Genomic DNA, 16,582 nt, shown 5'->3' with positions numbered 1-16,582 from the left:
TCCACTGAAAGAATCCAGGGCTCCTTTGAGAAGTGGCTAACTCTGGGTCTGGAGCAGGAAAAGTGTAATGTAAACTTGGAAAATTTCTTATGCCAAAATGCAGAGAGGTGTTCAAAAGAGGGGGGCTTGTGCGAAGGACATAGGAGGCAGCTTGAAGGGGCTTCCACTAGCCAAATCTGGGACAATTCAAGCATTGTAAGGACTTTTGACAGTAATGGAGTATAACCCAGAGAATAAAACAAAAATTCTTGAGTCCATACTGATATAAGTCAATAAATAAGTAAATAAAGTGGGGAGAAGAAAATGCTCTTCCTTACAATAGAATTCCAATGAATAAAGTCAAAAAGACTGATGGAGTTAGAAAACCACTTTTTGGCAGCCACTACAATAATAATTTTTTCAGGCAAAAATCACCATTGACTCCTAAAAGCAGAGGGTGAACATTGGATGAAAAACAAAATATTTACAGAGTTTCAAAGTATCTCCTCACGATATACTTATTAATTTCAAAGAAAATAATTGTGTCTTCACAGTGGAGAAACCTGACAGGATTCATCGTAACCATGTGATCAAAGTTAACCTCATTAGAAATGGGACACATGGACATCTGGTGCCTCGTGAAGACATAAAAACACGTATATGAAATTCCTGACAAAAATGCGTAACCTGAATCTAGTCATGAGGGAAATCAGACAAATCCAAATTAAGGAACAGCTACAAAATAACTAGCTTGAACTCTTCAAACTATCAAAGTTATGAAAGACAAAAAAGAATGAACTGTTCTAGATTAAAGAAGACCAAAGAGACATAACAACCAACTGTAACTGGTGATCCTGGATTTACTCCTGGACCATTTAAAGCATATTAGTGGGATAATTGGCAAACTTTGCTCAAGATCTGTTCATAATCAGATAACGATATTGGTATTAGTAATGGTAATGGTATTGCATCAATGTTAATTTCTTGATTTTGGTAATTGCACTAAGATTATGTGTGAGAATGTCCTTATTTTTAGGAAATACAACTGAGGTATTTAAAGGTATAGGGACGAGAGGCTAAATGACTTTCCATGATTTACGAGACCTAATTTTCCTTTCTCTTCTTGTAGCTTAAACTTACATGTCCTAGTTGGGGTGAGAGAATAGTTTGTGTGTTAGCATCCTCCAAAGTGTCCCATGCTTCATACTGTGAAGGTGTTTTGCGGTATGATTACTTATAATAATCCACTATTAAATGCTTAATGGTAGACATCCCTTTTTGGTCATGAAATGACATAGTACACAGCATTTGTGTTGAAAGCAGAAAGGATCTTATGTTTCCAACAATGATTTAATAATTGGAACTGGTTGCTAGAGGGGAAATATGAAATTTCCTTTTCCAGAAGTTATTTTGGCTTTCTTATCATGTTTTAAATAAATTGTATTACATTTTCTCTGAAAAAATAAAATAAAAATAAAGGTATAGGGATATCCCATCTAAAACTTACTTGTAAGTGTTTCAGCAGATAAATTTATATCAATGGATACAAGAAAATGACAAAGCAAATGTGATAAAATGATAGTATTCAAAGAATCTTGGTATTGTACGTGGGAAGTCTTTGTATTATTTTACCAACTTCCCTCGAAGTCTGAAATTATTTTAAAATTAAGTTACCCTATAAAGGTCTGAGAGAGGCAGTTTTAAGAGTGTCAGCTCTGAAGCCATACGTAATGCAGTTTTATAGGATGTTGGGCTAGAGATTCCAAGGATAAAAGGAGACAAATTTAGGCTTTAAAGACAGGGTTTCCTGCCTCTGGGGAAGATTATATTGCTTTTATAATAAAAAACCAAATGATTAAAAAAAATAGGACAAAATGTACTCTTCAAGTTTAAAAACAACAAAAACATCAGGTTTAACAATGTGAATTGTGGATGAAAATGATTTAAAAATGTAAAAACAATTTGAAGTCATATATTTGTTACAGATGAGCTCTACCTAATAATAATATTCAGAGGCACCCATCACCTTACTGTCATTAGTGTGATGCCTGGAGTCTGTCGAGTCAGACAGAGATGAGAAAGATGCAGAATTCAATCAGAGGCTATTTAAATATCTATAAGATTTGTGGTGGGAGCCCACAGCAAAATATAAAAGTGTTCAGAATGAAACCAGGCAGTAAATGGATTAGTTAAATCTAATCAAGGGCTGAAACAATCTTGGTGGGGATTTGCAGACTCAAGTCATACTGAAGAAGTAGAAAATGTGTTACTTGTTCAGGGGCCCATGAAGCTGACCTATTTGGAGGCATTGGCTTGGAATCCCTCTCGGCAGAGAGGCTGTATGAAAGGGTTCCCCTTGTTCACCAGTGGCTTGGAAAGTCAGTCCTGGCCAAAGCCTTTGGCCAAAAAGCAACCTCACTACACCAAGACAGTCACTGAAATTCACTTGAGATGACAAACTCTATTTCTTTAGTGTGTATACAAAATTCATTTCACCCAAGGGAAGCACAGAGTAATCTTAGAGATAATGACTTAATTTGAAATCATAATATTAGTATTTTTTCTGTTAATTAAGTGCTACAATAGGTGCACATTTGGATTTAAAGAAAATTGGATATATTGTAAACACATCAGCCTTGTGATTCTCATTTAAAAAATGTAATTCGGTAGCTAATTTAGACACGATTTTCAAGTTAAATGCATAAAATATTTTACTAAGTTTGTAAATATTACTATTTAAGAGAGCTTAGAATTCACTATATTTTAAATTTCTTATATTGAATTTAGTTGAATTTTTAAGTGCTTGGGAAGGTTTTCCTCATGGTGGCATACAAAAGGTGCTTTTAAAATATGTGGTCATATAAAATATGTAAATGTAGTAAAAAAATCTTTAAAAGATCTTAAGTTTATAACAGAAACCAAACAAACTGAGCCAATCAAAGATTAATCAAATATTTGATTTGACTCCTTGGGAGTAATTGTTGAAATTATTTTATTTTTTAATTTATTTTTTCTAGTTTTATCGAGATATAATTGACCTACAACATTATATCAAAGGTCTACTACGTAATGATTTGATACATGTATGTATTGCAAAATAGTCACCACAACCTGTTTAGTTAGCATCCATCAACTCACATAGCTACATTTTTTTCTTCTTGTAATGAGAACGTTTAAGATCTATCTTCTTGGCAACTTTCGAATATACAATATTGTTGGCTATAGTCACTCATGCTGTTCATTACATCCCCAGACTTTATTTATCGTGTAAGTGGGAGTTTATACCTTTTGACCACCTTCCCCCATTTGCCCACCATTCACCCCTGCCTCTGACAGCTACCAATCCGTTCTCTGTTTCTGTGAGTTCAGGTTTTTTAGATTCCACGTGTAAATGAGATCATAGCGTATTTGTCTTTCTTTGACTTATTTCCCTGAGCATAATATCCTTAAGATCCATCCATTTATAAATGGAATAAAACTTATAAATTGAAATTAAAAGCTTAAGGAAAACTATGTTTTTGATTTGGCTACTTTAATAAACTGAATGATAATTAGGAAAAAAAAAAACACCTGAATTGTTGAAGTAGCAACTCAAAAAACCCACATGGATACCTACAGTAAATCTCATATAGATATATTTGAGCAAATTTATCTCTTAAAGGGAAATTATAAATAAAACATTAACAATAGTGAACTAAAATGCCCACCAGGATATTTAAAGATGTATAGTGTATACCAGATGTTCAAATGAAATTTGTTATTGTTGAAATAAGCTATACAACACATGGAAAATGTACATAAATACCTCTTTGGTTCTCCAAACCTAGATTTTATCCCTAAGTAGTCTTGTCATTTAAATTACGGAAGGAATAAATAAGATTAGAAAGCAGACATAATATGCATCATTATCATTCAGAAATGTGGGATTCTGGCATAGATAAGCTATATGGAAATCAAGAAAATGGATGCCAGGTAAGTCCAAAGTCCTACATCAAATTAATATGGAACATCTGGGGAAAAATTATTTTTTGGCGATGAGGTCACTACTTTTATACAAAGTAACAAAATATAGCCTTAAGGTGAAACTTATTTACTAGTGAGCGGTGCAGTTCATTTATTTATTTATTTGGCCGTGTGGCTTTCGGGATCTCAGTTTCTCGACCAGGCCACAGCAGCGAAAGCCCGGAAACCTAACCACTAGGCCATCAGGGAATTCCTGAGCATACGCTTTAAAAAGGAAAACAAAAAAGGATTAGAAATCGAAGGATTTTAACAACTCTTGCATCAGGTTAAATCTAAAATCAGGACAGAAGTAAATTCCTTGAAAAAGAATGCAGAATAGATGAGTGTATTAGTTAGGAGGTGGATTAAGTTTATGTAAAGGAGACCCCAAATTACAGTGGATTAAGCCATTTATGTTATTTGTGATTGATATACAGTCCCAAGGGAGGGGGACCAGGGCTGCTACAGTATCTATGCTTTGTTAAATTCTCCAGAGACCCAGGCTCCTTCTATCTGTTGCTTCTCTATCTCTGGATATTGCTCTCATCCACACAGTCCAAGTTATCTTGCCACCAAATCTGCATTCGAAGCCACAGGTCAGAGGAGGGCAAAAAAAGAGATTCCTTTAAGGACACAATCTGGGAGCGGTGTGGTGCATATTACTTACGCTCACATCCCACTGGCCAGAACTCAGTGACATGGTGCCACCAAACTGAACGAGTGGCTGGGAAATGTCACCTTTATTCTAGTGGCCACCTGAGCCCAGCTAAAATTCTACTGCAACGGAAGAAGGGAGGAATGGCTATTGAGGAGCAATTAGCCATGACTGTGATAGTGAGCAACCTGAGATTGAAAAAGGAAGAGAAACCACACCTGAAGAGAAGTCCCTCGTACCTTCCCATCAACACCAACTGGACTTTGATGTCCATGTTGTCACGTTTCCCAGATAGTGCCTCCGATTGGGGGTGGGGATGAAGAGGGGATTTCTGAGGAATTTTTGATCAGGCACAGGCTCTTAAAGACAGATTTGGGGACTTCCCTGGTGGCACAGTGGTTAAGAATCTGCTTGTCAATGCAGGGGACACGGGTTCGAGCCCTGGTCCGGGAAGATTCCACATGTCGCAGAGCGACTAAGCCCGTGCGCCACAACTACTGAGCCTGCGCTCTAGAGCCCACAAGCCACAACTACTGAGCCCACGTGCCTAGAGCCTGTGCTCCGCAACAAGAGAAGCCACCGCAGTGAGAACCCCGTGCACCCAAGCGAAGACTTGCGGTAGCCCCCGCTCACCACAAACTAGAGAAAGCCCGTGCACAGCAAAGAAGACCCAACTCAGCCTAAAGTATATAATTAAAAAAAAAAAAAAGACAGATTTGGCTTGTGATTTGACTAACCAGTGTTACCTATTATGAGGGTTATTTCTAGAAATATAGAACTATTTCTGTCTAGAGGAAGGTCTGACTTTTTAAGAGAAAAACTGCTACAACTACAGCCTGCGTAAGGGACTAAGATAGGATCTGACATCATACTGTCAGATATGAGTGTTGTTCCGAGGAGGAGAGGAGAGGAAGAAGTACTGGATGATGAGTTTTATTTGCTTAGAACCTTCTGAAGGAGACTGATAGGGAATAAGAATGTCTCAGCACAAAAGAGTCATTCCTCTGAGATCGAGGGAGGATTGTTTGGAATAGTAAAAACAGCAAACATTTAATGTGTTTTAGGAACCGTTTAGAGGCCTCGCTTGAATTCACTTAATTTCTGCAATGACTATGAATTAGGTACCATTATTATTTGCATTTTGTAGTTGGGATAAATGGGGCACCAAGTTATTAATCAATTTACTCAAGGACACGCACATGCTTGAAACTGGAATTTGAACCTAAGCACTTTGCCTCCAGTATCTGCGCGTGTAACTGCTTTACTGCACTACTCAGCAAACTTTTTTAAAGAAGGGAAGTGACCTCACGTTTATCCCAGACAAGCCCGTGCATAGTTCAATGCTGGGAAATATGGTTGCTGCACTGAAAACCTAGACTAGAAGAAAAACTGGATTGTGAGTTAACTGGGAGAGTGCAAGAGTGAAGGAGTTTAGGAAGAAACAATTAAACATTCAAGGCTATAAACTGTCTGCCCTGCAGCAAGGAGCATTGAACCAGAGTTCAGAGACCTGGGCAGCATACCTGGATATTCCAGTCATTTTCTATTTCATTAATTCCAGCAGTGTACTTAGCCAAGTGTTAGAAAATTTTAGTTTTGTAACTTTTCTGTGCCTCAGTCTTTGCATCCGTAAAATGGAAATACCTCTTCTCCCCACAGGCGTATTGTAATAGAAATAAATGCTGGAAAGTCTTTGGAGATTTTAATCATAGCGTTTAAAGCAGTTACTCTAAGTAGTCACATTAGTTTGGTAAAAAAAAACAATTACCCAAACAAGCACACTCGTGTTTGATAAATTCCAGAGGTCCTGGCAAAAGCATGGGACAATGAAGAGGAGATGGGTGGAGAACTATAGAAAGGTATACCTCTAAACACAGGGCCAGCTAAGTTGTTTAGTGATGGGTGGAGAAGGCTCAGACTGTGAGCGCTGGCTTCAAACTTTCCAAGCATATAATCACGGTGGTTGATAATTTACTGGCCTTCATACTTAAGAGGGCAAACATGAAGACATCACTACTCCTTCCCAGGAGGACTCTGAGCGTGCTAGTGCCAAGTTCTCCAGATTTCTTGATTCTGTTGGCACAGAAACATTCGGAAGGTACTTGGTGTGGGGTTGAGGCAGTCGTCCGTGATTTAGAAGAGTTTTCTTCTGTGCGTAGGTATTTAACTATGTATGGAAGGTGAGCAGGGATCATTCAGCTTGACCTTGATTTCTAGTCCCTCCCATCAGCCAAGTGACCTTGAATAAATGACTCATCCTCTCTAAGCTTCTGTTTCCCTGACTGTAAAATGAAAATAAGAGACCCTACCTCTTAAGATTGGTGGGAGGGTTACAGGAGCATGTAAAGTGCTTAGCACTGCGATGGAGTCATACTAAATGCTAAAATCATGTTAGCCATTATTTTAAATATTATCATTCTTAGGAGACCAAGGGCTAATGCAAGTGGCACTGGATTTTAGCCAACTCTACTATCACTTTGGAATAAGACTAACCTACGTGTGAAGAGTAGGGCCCAGGATTTCTGGATGCCTCCCACTCACTCAGCAAGGGGCTACGAGGAGCTTGTGGTAATACCAGCTACCCATGTGTCTTCCAGGAGCATTTGCAAAAGTATGATAAATTACCCAAACTCTGGCAAAGTCTCTGTACCTACTGCAAGACCTAGGGATAGCAAGGTGAGTTAGCCAAAGAAATCTATAACAATTTTGAAGTTCCGGGCACATGTTGGAGCAATAGAGTATCTTGATCCTTCTGAGAACATTTTGCAAGTGTTCTGCTATAATTATATGTAAATCTGAGACTTGGTACCAGCATATTTCCGTTCAGCAAATGTGTCTAAATAAATCGATCCACCTTGTCTAAGACAGAATGGGTATCTCCAACCATTAGTATTTTCCTGCCACTGGGCTGACTTTTTTCCAGCCTGGTGTAATTCCAGGCAGCAAGCCATTGTCCCAAATGCATTTCTAATTGATTTTCTGCCTAACAACTGACAACTTAACTTTTCGGAAGGAGGTCTGAGCTCAGGCCTCCTTTTTAATGCTGCGGAATGTAAAATGATCCCGACGGATGGTTCTGAAGAACAACTGGCTTTTGTGATGGAAAAGAAAGTGTAGGACTTGGTTCCCAAACACACACTGACTTCTTCCATATGGACTACATTACTGTAAATTAGAGAAGGATGGGGGCGAGGAAGAGGATGGTTGCTTTTATGGGAAAGGTCAGGATTTAATTCTATTATTATCTTCTTCCTTATAATTTAAAGAATTCTCCCACTTGAATTCACTGATTTATGAAAGAGCTCGTTGAGGGTTGTTGCGTAATCTACTCGATTCCTTATGTAACTTTGCAAAATGATACAACTTGTATTTTGTTTGAAATAGATTTGAGTCTAGAGATTTCATTCTAATTAAACAGCCTACTATTGACTCCTGAGGATTTTTCCAAGGAGCAGTTGCATTTGATATTTGCATCTGAGTCATTCCTGAAGGATGGAAACTTCTTGGACAAACCTCCGAGTCAATCAATAGGATTATCAGGGCATTAATCCCAAATATCAAATCCCCAGCTGTTGGTAGAAATGTATGAGCTATGCTTCTAAATGATCACAGTTGAGTGACACTTGAGTTTAAAGCTCCTTTTAAGTGGCAGCTGGAATTCCAAGTGGCTTAACTATTTATAAGTTCACAGGAGTCTGGGTTCTACTTAGGTGGCCAACCTAGGAGAATCTAATGGCAAACTCATATTAATTGGTACCAATGGATATACATACCAAAATCTAATGTTCCATTTCCATGCCTTTGTTCATGCTGCTTCTTTCTCAATCTGGACAGTTTTCCCCCATTCTCTTCCCATATCTAAATCCTTCCAAATCCACTTCATAATCTACTCTGAAGTCCTGGTTACTTTGACCTCATGACCTTTTCTATTTTTCACCTCCTAATGCATTTCTGGTCTGCACCATCCAACTCAGTTTATAATTATATTATGTTTCATGTGTTTCTCTTATTAATATTTGTACATTGGCTCTTCCTCTCTCAACTACAGTTTCTTGAAGGTAGGGATATTATTTCATACCATCCTTCTCTCCTTGAGTGTCCAGCTCAGTGCCAAACATCCACAAATCAACTAAACATTTATATACAATTTAAAGCATAACTATTGGGACTTCCCTGGCTGTCTAGTGGTTAGGACTCCATGCTTCCACTGCAGAGGGCACAGGTCCCATTCCAGGTCAGGGAACTAAGATCCCGCATACTTTGCAGTGCAGCCAAAAAAACAAAAAAAACCAACAAACTCCCCGCCCCGCACCACCAAAAAACCCCCACAAAAAACCCCCAAACCCATAACTATTGAAAGCCTTTGAAAAATGTAAAAAACTTGAGAGTTTTACATTTTAAGCCATTATTAATTGACACCTTAATTGGAAATTAACACTTTTGCTGGGAGAAAAGATGGCATAGATAGGGCTACGGAGAGGGACAGAATGGATTATTTCACTTAGTTCATATTGTTGCCTCCATTTTCTCAAATCTTTTATAGCAGACATAGTAGATCAATCAGAGAAAGCACCTCAGTAGATATTTCAACAGAGAGAATTTAACATAAGAAAATGGTTAAATAACTGTTGGAAACTGGAAAAGCAAAAAGGGGACACTAGGGTATCACAGACATAATAATGGCAGGAAGCACTCCCACCCCCAGCCCTGGGTGAAACAAAGGAAGAGATTATGGTGATGAGAACCTAGAAACTGGGAGGAGAGGTCCCATGGAACTGCTGAGGGGGGACAAGGTGAGATGGTTCTGAGGGAGCCAATAAAAGACACTGGACCTCCCTCCCACCCCTGTTCCCCATGCCACCCATCTAGGTCAACACAGAGCACTGAGCTTAGCTCCCTGTGCTATACAGCACGCTCCCACTAGCTAGCTGTTGTACACATTGTAGTGTGTCCAAGAGGGAGGGGATATATGTATCCATATAGTTGACTTACTTTGTTGTACAGCGGAAACTAATACAACCTTGTAAAGCAATTATACTCCAAAAAAAAGATGCTGGAGCCTGGGACCAACTGCCTTGCCGGGGCAAAAGGCCATTGCTAGGGCACTGACCAATAGCAAGCAAACCGGGGAGGAACAAGATTGGCCCCTGTTCCCTAGACTTCCAGCCTCCCTCTAGTGCCTCCTGTTGGTAAGAACCTATAGGAACAGCAAGCAAAGGAAGAAAATTGTTCTCAGAATCCCGGCCACAGTAGTGGAGCAGAGAGCAAAATGAATTTGGAGTTGAGAGTTAATAGCTTTATAACTGGCACAAATAGTAATAATACATATTCCCTTCCTACCTTATGGGAGGTTGAGGAGGATGATAAAGAGAACAGAAACATGCCGGAAGCACAGGCAGGAGAGAGACAGGCTCTTCCGTGTCTGCCAGGACTGAAAAAGTGAGGAGTGAGGGCGGCAGTCACATGGCCCTTCGCTGAGGGCCCAGCCTGGCCACACCAGTCTTCACAGGGAGCCCTGAGCCCCTTTCTTTCTATTAGTCTGATGAAAATGGCCTTCCTTTGCTAATTTTGGGGGCTCTCATTGGCTTTAAAGAGTACATGCTCTGTCATCTCATCAACCTCCACGTTTGTGGCGCCTCCCCCATCTTCCCTGGAGAGAATGTGGTGGGGATGCAAAGGCGACGCTTTTGGCACTTGGCATCTTCTACTAATCTGGAGGAGCTCTGGCTGATGAAATCAAACGTTAGCGTTCCCTGAAATTCAGCTCTTAAAGAGCCCTATGAATAGCCACTCAGGATTGATTCCAACAGGGAAACACAGTCAGAGAAGTGTGATTATTCCTTTGTTACGATTTACCTACCTCGTATAAAGCTGGCACCTTTATTAGAGGAAGGAGCTCATTTTACGTTAAGTCCACAGTAAAGAAAATATCTATCGTGAATATATAAATAAGATCAAACACGCTACAAGAGTCTCTGGGTGGGAATTCTCCAAATAATGAGGAGTCAGGAGCTGCGATACCGTTACAAGGTCTGGCACACAGTGGGCTCTAAAATTAATCCACTTTCACGGATGAATTGCGTCTGTGCTGATGCCACTGCTGCCACTGCGGGCCTTTTCCAGTCAATGAGCTGTCATTTCTGAAGGAATCTTCACGGAAATTCCTTCATAGTGGAAGTGGACCCCTCCATTGTGAAAAACCAATCTGAATCTCTCTGTTTCCTGAGGCTGAAATCTTAGTATAACGGCCTTACCTTCAAGTGAATGGTTGCTGTGTATAAAGCGCTGTTTTAAATTCCTTCCTGGATTAGGTCACAACCTAATTTAATTGAATTTAATTCTCACAACCTCAAGAGAAAATGTTTTTATTAACCTCCATTCTGCAGCAAAGGAAACTTAAGCAGAGAAAGATTAAGCAACATTTCCAAGGTCAGGAAGCCGGTGGGTGGCAGAGACAGGATTCAAACCCAGTAGGATGGCCTGAGAGCCCACAGTCTTCCACATTGTGCCCCATGCCACACTGCTTCCTGGCGCCATCAAATTCCTGTTGTTGGTAAGGAGGGAGCTATACCAACAGACAGCAGTTAGACAGGCAAAATTTACCCTTTACTCCTGGAGGAATGTCCAATGTGTTCACATTTCAGAACACACTGGTACTCTCCAAGGTTCTTCTCATCTCCAAGGAGGAAGGGGCAGGAGAGGAGAGATGGAACAGTCGAGCACCTACTCTGCAAGCAAGTCTGTATTCAGCATTTTCACATAGCCTACAGGTCAGCTATTATTAGACCCACCCATTTTTCAGATAATAGACTTGGAGATGCAAAGACAGTAAGTAACTTGGCCGAATCATTGAACCAGTAAGTGACAGAGCTGATATCTGAATCCATAGATCTTGAACACTCATGTTCTAGCCGATCTTAACGCTTTGAGTTTCGTTCAAGAATTATTTAAACCTTCAACAACACCCATACTTCAGGTAATTAAGGTCTTAGAGAATAAGCAAGAGAAAGATGCTTTGCTTCTATTCAGTTTTTAATTTTGCTTTTTATTCATGACATGCGTTGTAACTACCACCCATATCAGTCTATGGCCTGAGCCCCCACTTCTCCTCCTTGATATGTTTCTTCTAATTGGAATCCACAGAGGTCATTCTTTTGCTGTACCTATTAACTTCTGTTTCATTTACAACATTGCCCTATTAGACTTGTGGAGATTATTAACTTGGATTTTCAAATCAGATTTCCTGCAACTCTGCTCAAGGCAACCTTATTTTCCCAGTAGAAGAATCATGTATTTTCAGTGAGTGGTCATAAATATGGAAGAGTTAGTTCCTAGCTAATTTAAAAGAATAAAAGATGGAACATCCTTCAAATTTCCTTCTGATCTAATTTTGGTTGAGTAAGCTGTTTGCAAAGGTCACATATGAAAACAATGTCATAAAGAGCCCTAAGGGGTGTATTTACAGGTTTGGGGTGTGTGTGTGTGTGTGTGTGTGTGTGTGTGTGTGTGTTTGAATGTGTTCCTACATTTGTAAAAGAAAGGATAAATTACAAAATGAGAGCATTAAAATGACCTGAGAGAATAAAATGCCCAATTCTTTCTTCGTGGTACTATATGGAAATTGTTGATTACCCCACCAATCACCTGCGGCTCTGGAAGCTCCTGAGGGTTTCTGAATTCCCAAAGAAGGAATAAACTTTCTCTCCACTTGGTTTTATGGTCAGCTATGTTTTCCTATGTTTACAAGCCCTGCAAGTTAGAGATGATAGAAATTTTATAGATTCAGTAATATTATTAAGAATATTTAAAAACCTAGATGACTTTTTTTGAATTAAATGGAGTTTGTTTTGAATTAAATGAAGTTTATTAAACCATGATTGAGATAGTGTCATCTATCTTATATTTTAATATTCTAATTTGTATGTCTTTACCGTATTGCTATGGAACAGTTGTTATTAATGCCAGTTTAAGTGTTTCTCCTATTTATCTTTTTCCCATTCCACTGCTACCTACCTGGTGCAAACACTTCTCTGTGTGTGTATGTTTTTGTGTGTGTGTTTGTGTTTTAATTGAAAACAAGCTTCTTGCTGGCACATACAGTTTCTTTGCTGGAATTAGAAAAAGGCACCCGCTGTGGGTGGACAATTTAGAAACAGTTGCTTTCCTTCACTCCTTCTCTCAACTGGGTCCCTTTCTGTTGTATCTGTGCAACTATATACATTTGATTATAAATTGTGACGTATTTATAAGCCTTTAAAATTTAAGCCTGAATTAGTAAATGACCTCATTATTGGTCTCCTTGCCTTCAGCCTTTTGACTTTCCAATTTGTTTCACGTCTGCTTCATTAACCTTCATCTTCAAACAGCTTTTGCCATCTCATCTCCTTATGCAATGCCTTCAGTGTCCCCTTACGCCTCACCCGATGCTCAGAACCCTCCAGAATCTGGCTCTGCGACCTCCTTTTGTAGCCTTAACTCTCACTCCTCCTCAGTGTGGACCCTATCCTCTTGTCAGATTGGTTTAGTTAGCATTTACCAAGCATGTCTTGTCATACCTACCCCTAAGATGCCATTCCTCTCATCTGGAACCCTCCCCTCCGTTTCATATGTCTAGCTAATTTAAAGAATAAATTATGGGGTCATCCTTCAAACTTAAGCGGTGCCATGCATTCTGTCACCAAGTTTTTATCAATGTACAAAATTAATTTTCATTACAACTAAGTATACGTGTGATTTCCACAGCATGAAATATTCTGCTGACGTACAGTACATTCCTAAGTCAATATCAAAGAAAGAGGACAGATTTAGCAGAATGTTCAAGAACTTTGCTTCCTGAGAACATGGTCGAGATAGTAAACACGTCTTTTGGAGGCATACCGTGCTGAGGGGTGAATGAGGAATAAGGGGATAATTGTAGAGGAACTTTTTAATTTAGTAAAACTTGCTTTAAATAGAAAATGGTGTTAACATTTTAAGACCTTCAAGTATGTTGGTGAAAAATGCCAGTATTAGAAAGGGAACCATGAAGACAAAAGTGGTTCACTACTTCTAATCTGTCTCAGACATTTGCATCCTTAAAGAACCAGATGAAAGCTTGCCTTGATTTCTTTTGCCCATGACAATGTGTCCCTCTCCTAAGCACCAATATCATGGATCTTCTGCATCACTCTGGAGTGGATGATGTCAGCGCTCTGCCCACACCCCTTCACCTAGCCCAGAAGTCACCTCTCTTATGCACTGATGGCTTCCTGCATCTCTCTGCCTGATGGTATCCTCTCACCTGGACGTATCTCTGGTCCATGTGCGGCGTAGGTCAGAGTGTTGGGAAATTAACATCCCAGGAGCTACCCTCAAAAAGCGGGGGATAGGAATTGACAAATACTGCATTTGCTCACCCTGCGGTGGGATACTCTTCAAACGTGTCCCACATGGTCTCTCAGAAGGTCTCCAGTAGCACTGAACCTGTTACTCACAGAGGTCACCTGCTCAATCACACACTCTACTGGCTTTCCTCCCTCATATTGCTGCCCCACTTCCTCCCAGCCCTTCCTGGAACCATCTTCTAAATACTAAGTCGTTTGCACCCAGATTCTTGTTCCCAATACCTTCATTAGTATTATGCCTCATTTCCTTCCTCTTTCCTCCTTACATGTTTTGTGCTCTTGAGGATTAATCCACTCCCAGCCACAACACACACACTTCATATAGCATCGTGGTCATAGTAGCTAATGAGGATGTCTTTGTTGATCAAATCAACCCTGGAACGAAGAAAGCCCTGGTGGATTTTTCTGGGAATTGATTCCAGTGGAGTTTTGAATATAAGGGAATGTTATTTCTAAAGTACAGGATTTCTTCTCATACTACTTTCTAAGAAAGGTTTTTAGATATCAAATGATTTGAGAGATTCCTTTTTTCATACCTGACCGCATCCTCCACAGCTTGTTATCCATATCAGTCGGATTCAAGTGTTGTTATTAATTCTCTTGCTGTTTATGCATTTCATCCTGCCTCCTGCCTCAGGCAGAAGTTGACAGAATTAGTGGGACCAAAGCATGGCGGGGACTCCGGGTGTCCTCAGCTCTGTGGGCTCCCGGCTGGCTGACATCCTGGCAGGCCCTCGGGCAGGGGACCAGCATGCCCCCTCTTCTAGAGCAGCATTCTGCACAATACAACTTCCTGGCAGCAGCTAGAAAATCTGATTAGAAACCCACCCAAAGCAGGTATTTTTCCACTGCATTTCAAGTCCATCTCTTTTGTCATGGTGGAGATTTGACTAGAAGAGCTGCAGGGAGGACAGTCGCTTAATGGCCATTTTAGAATGCAGATATGCACAGTACTGAGGAAAAGAAAAGACTGCCTTGGGGCTATTTTCAGCTTGTTCTCTTATGACTATTAGATCTTTAGGCCAATTTTAAAATTAGCATTTATTTACATTGTGTTCTTGTCACCGGAACCCTGGTTAAGGTGTGAAATACATAGGATTCTGTTATTACTCCTTGGTTGAGGCAATGCCTGGTTGGATGCCTGAGGCAATCCAATAGTGAATGTTTACTTTCAAATCCTGCATTAGTTTCCTCTCGCGTACATTACAGTGTCCTGCGGCCATCTACCATCTGCAGCGCGCTGACTGATGGGAGTTCTCAAATGTGATGTTGTACAAGGAACAGTGCTCACCTGAATGTGAATTTTCCTTTTCTCTCCCCTCCACTCCCCTCCTTCATCTTGCCTTCCTCTCCCCCGCCTTTTTATTTTTATCTTTATTTTTTTAGCTTCTTTAAGGGTCAGCTCATTTTACAGGAGGATGGGCATCTTACTCCTAGGAATATAACTCGAAATGTTTCTCGTTGTTTTTGATTAGATTCTTTCAAATAACCAGCACAATGATACTTGCACATAGTTGGCTCTCAACAAATATCTGTTGGATAAATTAATCACACGAAGAATGGATCTTGGCAACCAAAGGTAAGATAGATACCTGCATGGACATAACTGTGCCTTCCATGCCTGCATATCTCTTGAAAGCCATTGCTACCATTGCACTTACCAGCAGACATTGTGAAGGTTACATCTGAATTTAGAAATCTGAGAGGTGCCATCTGAGTTTATGATCAGATATGAAGGACCTAGAGCAACTGTTTGCTTTCAGAGATGCCCTAAGGAAAAAAGAAACTATGCCTTAAATAGAAGTCAAGAAAGCTGTGTTCTAGTTCTGGTTCTGTCACTAAAAATCTGTGATTGCTTTTGCTTCAGGGGCCTTATTTGTAAAATGAGGAGATTAGCATCAATTAGCTGTACTGCCTTCCATCAAAGAATCAATGACTTTATGACCTTCCGTAAAGAACAAGAAGAGACAGGCTTTAAGAATTCGTCTTCATTAAAATGTACAGTCTTCTGAAAATGAGAAGGAAGTTATTAACACACAGTAACCAGGATAGTTCTCAGTTGTTCTTCCACTTGACAAACAGGTCTTTCTAGTTACCTTCACTGAAAGAATGTGGTTCCTCCCCTTGCAATGTTTGCTAATTGTATTGAAAAGCTGGAAAGGAGAAAAGAACTGAAATTCTGTTTCCTGAAATATTTCTTAAAGGGAAAGAGGAAATTAACTGGTTCTGACGTTTTGTTGTCAGGAAAACATTTACTTCATCACACAGTCTGATAACTCTATTTCTTTTTCAGCTCCATAGTTCTGCTTCAGATACTCAAATGGAATTTCCAGATGGTTGCCTTCTCTAAGGTATGATGCTTCTTTCCATAAGCAATCTTTACCCTCCTTCCCTCCCACATGCAATATGTTTCCTACATACTTGGCCCTTAAATTGTTTTCTTTTATGTTTTAAAAATAATAGCTGATGGTTTTGATGTGTTCTTTAACTAATACTTGACACTTGGGAGGGGTGTTTTGTTTCTATATCCCAAGTGATGCCACAGTCTCAGTAGAAATCTGCT

The 16,582-nt window shown here is 39.8% G+C and overlaps 1 long non-coding RNA gene across 1 annotated transcript in view; it reads left to right on the top strand.

The window, feature by feature from the left end:
- Window positions 1-16,370, top strand: part of LOC112405678 (uncharacterized) — a 123,560-nt gene extending 107,190 nt beyond the window's left edge. Inside the window, exons 4-5 of the long non-coding RNA XR_003004405.1 lie at window positions 15,495-15,598; window positions 16,313-16,370. This is a non-coding gene — a long non-coding RNA (uncharacterized LOC112405678). The remainder of the gene's footprint in view (window positions 1-15,494; window positions 15,599-16,312) is intronic.
- Window positions 16,371-16,582: the final 212 nt, after the last annotated feature.

Source organism: Neophocaena asiaeorientalis, unplaced genomic scaffold (assembly GCF_003031525.2).
Source record: "Neophocaena asiaeorientalis asiaeorientalis breed wild unplaced genomic scaffold, Neophocaena_asiaeorientalis_V1.1 scaffold148, whole genome shotgun sequence".
Lineage (NCBI taxonomy): Eukaryota > Metazoa > Chordata > Mammalia > Artiodactyla > Phocoenidae > Neophocaena > Neophocaena asiaeorientalis.
The sequence above is the reverse complement of the archived record's forward strand: the minus strand, read 5'-3'. Positions and strand labels throughout refer to the sequence as shown.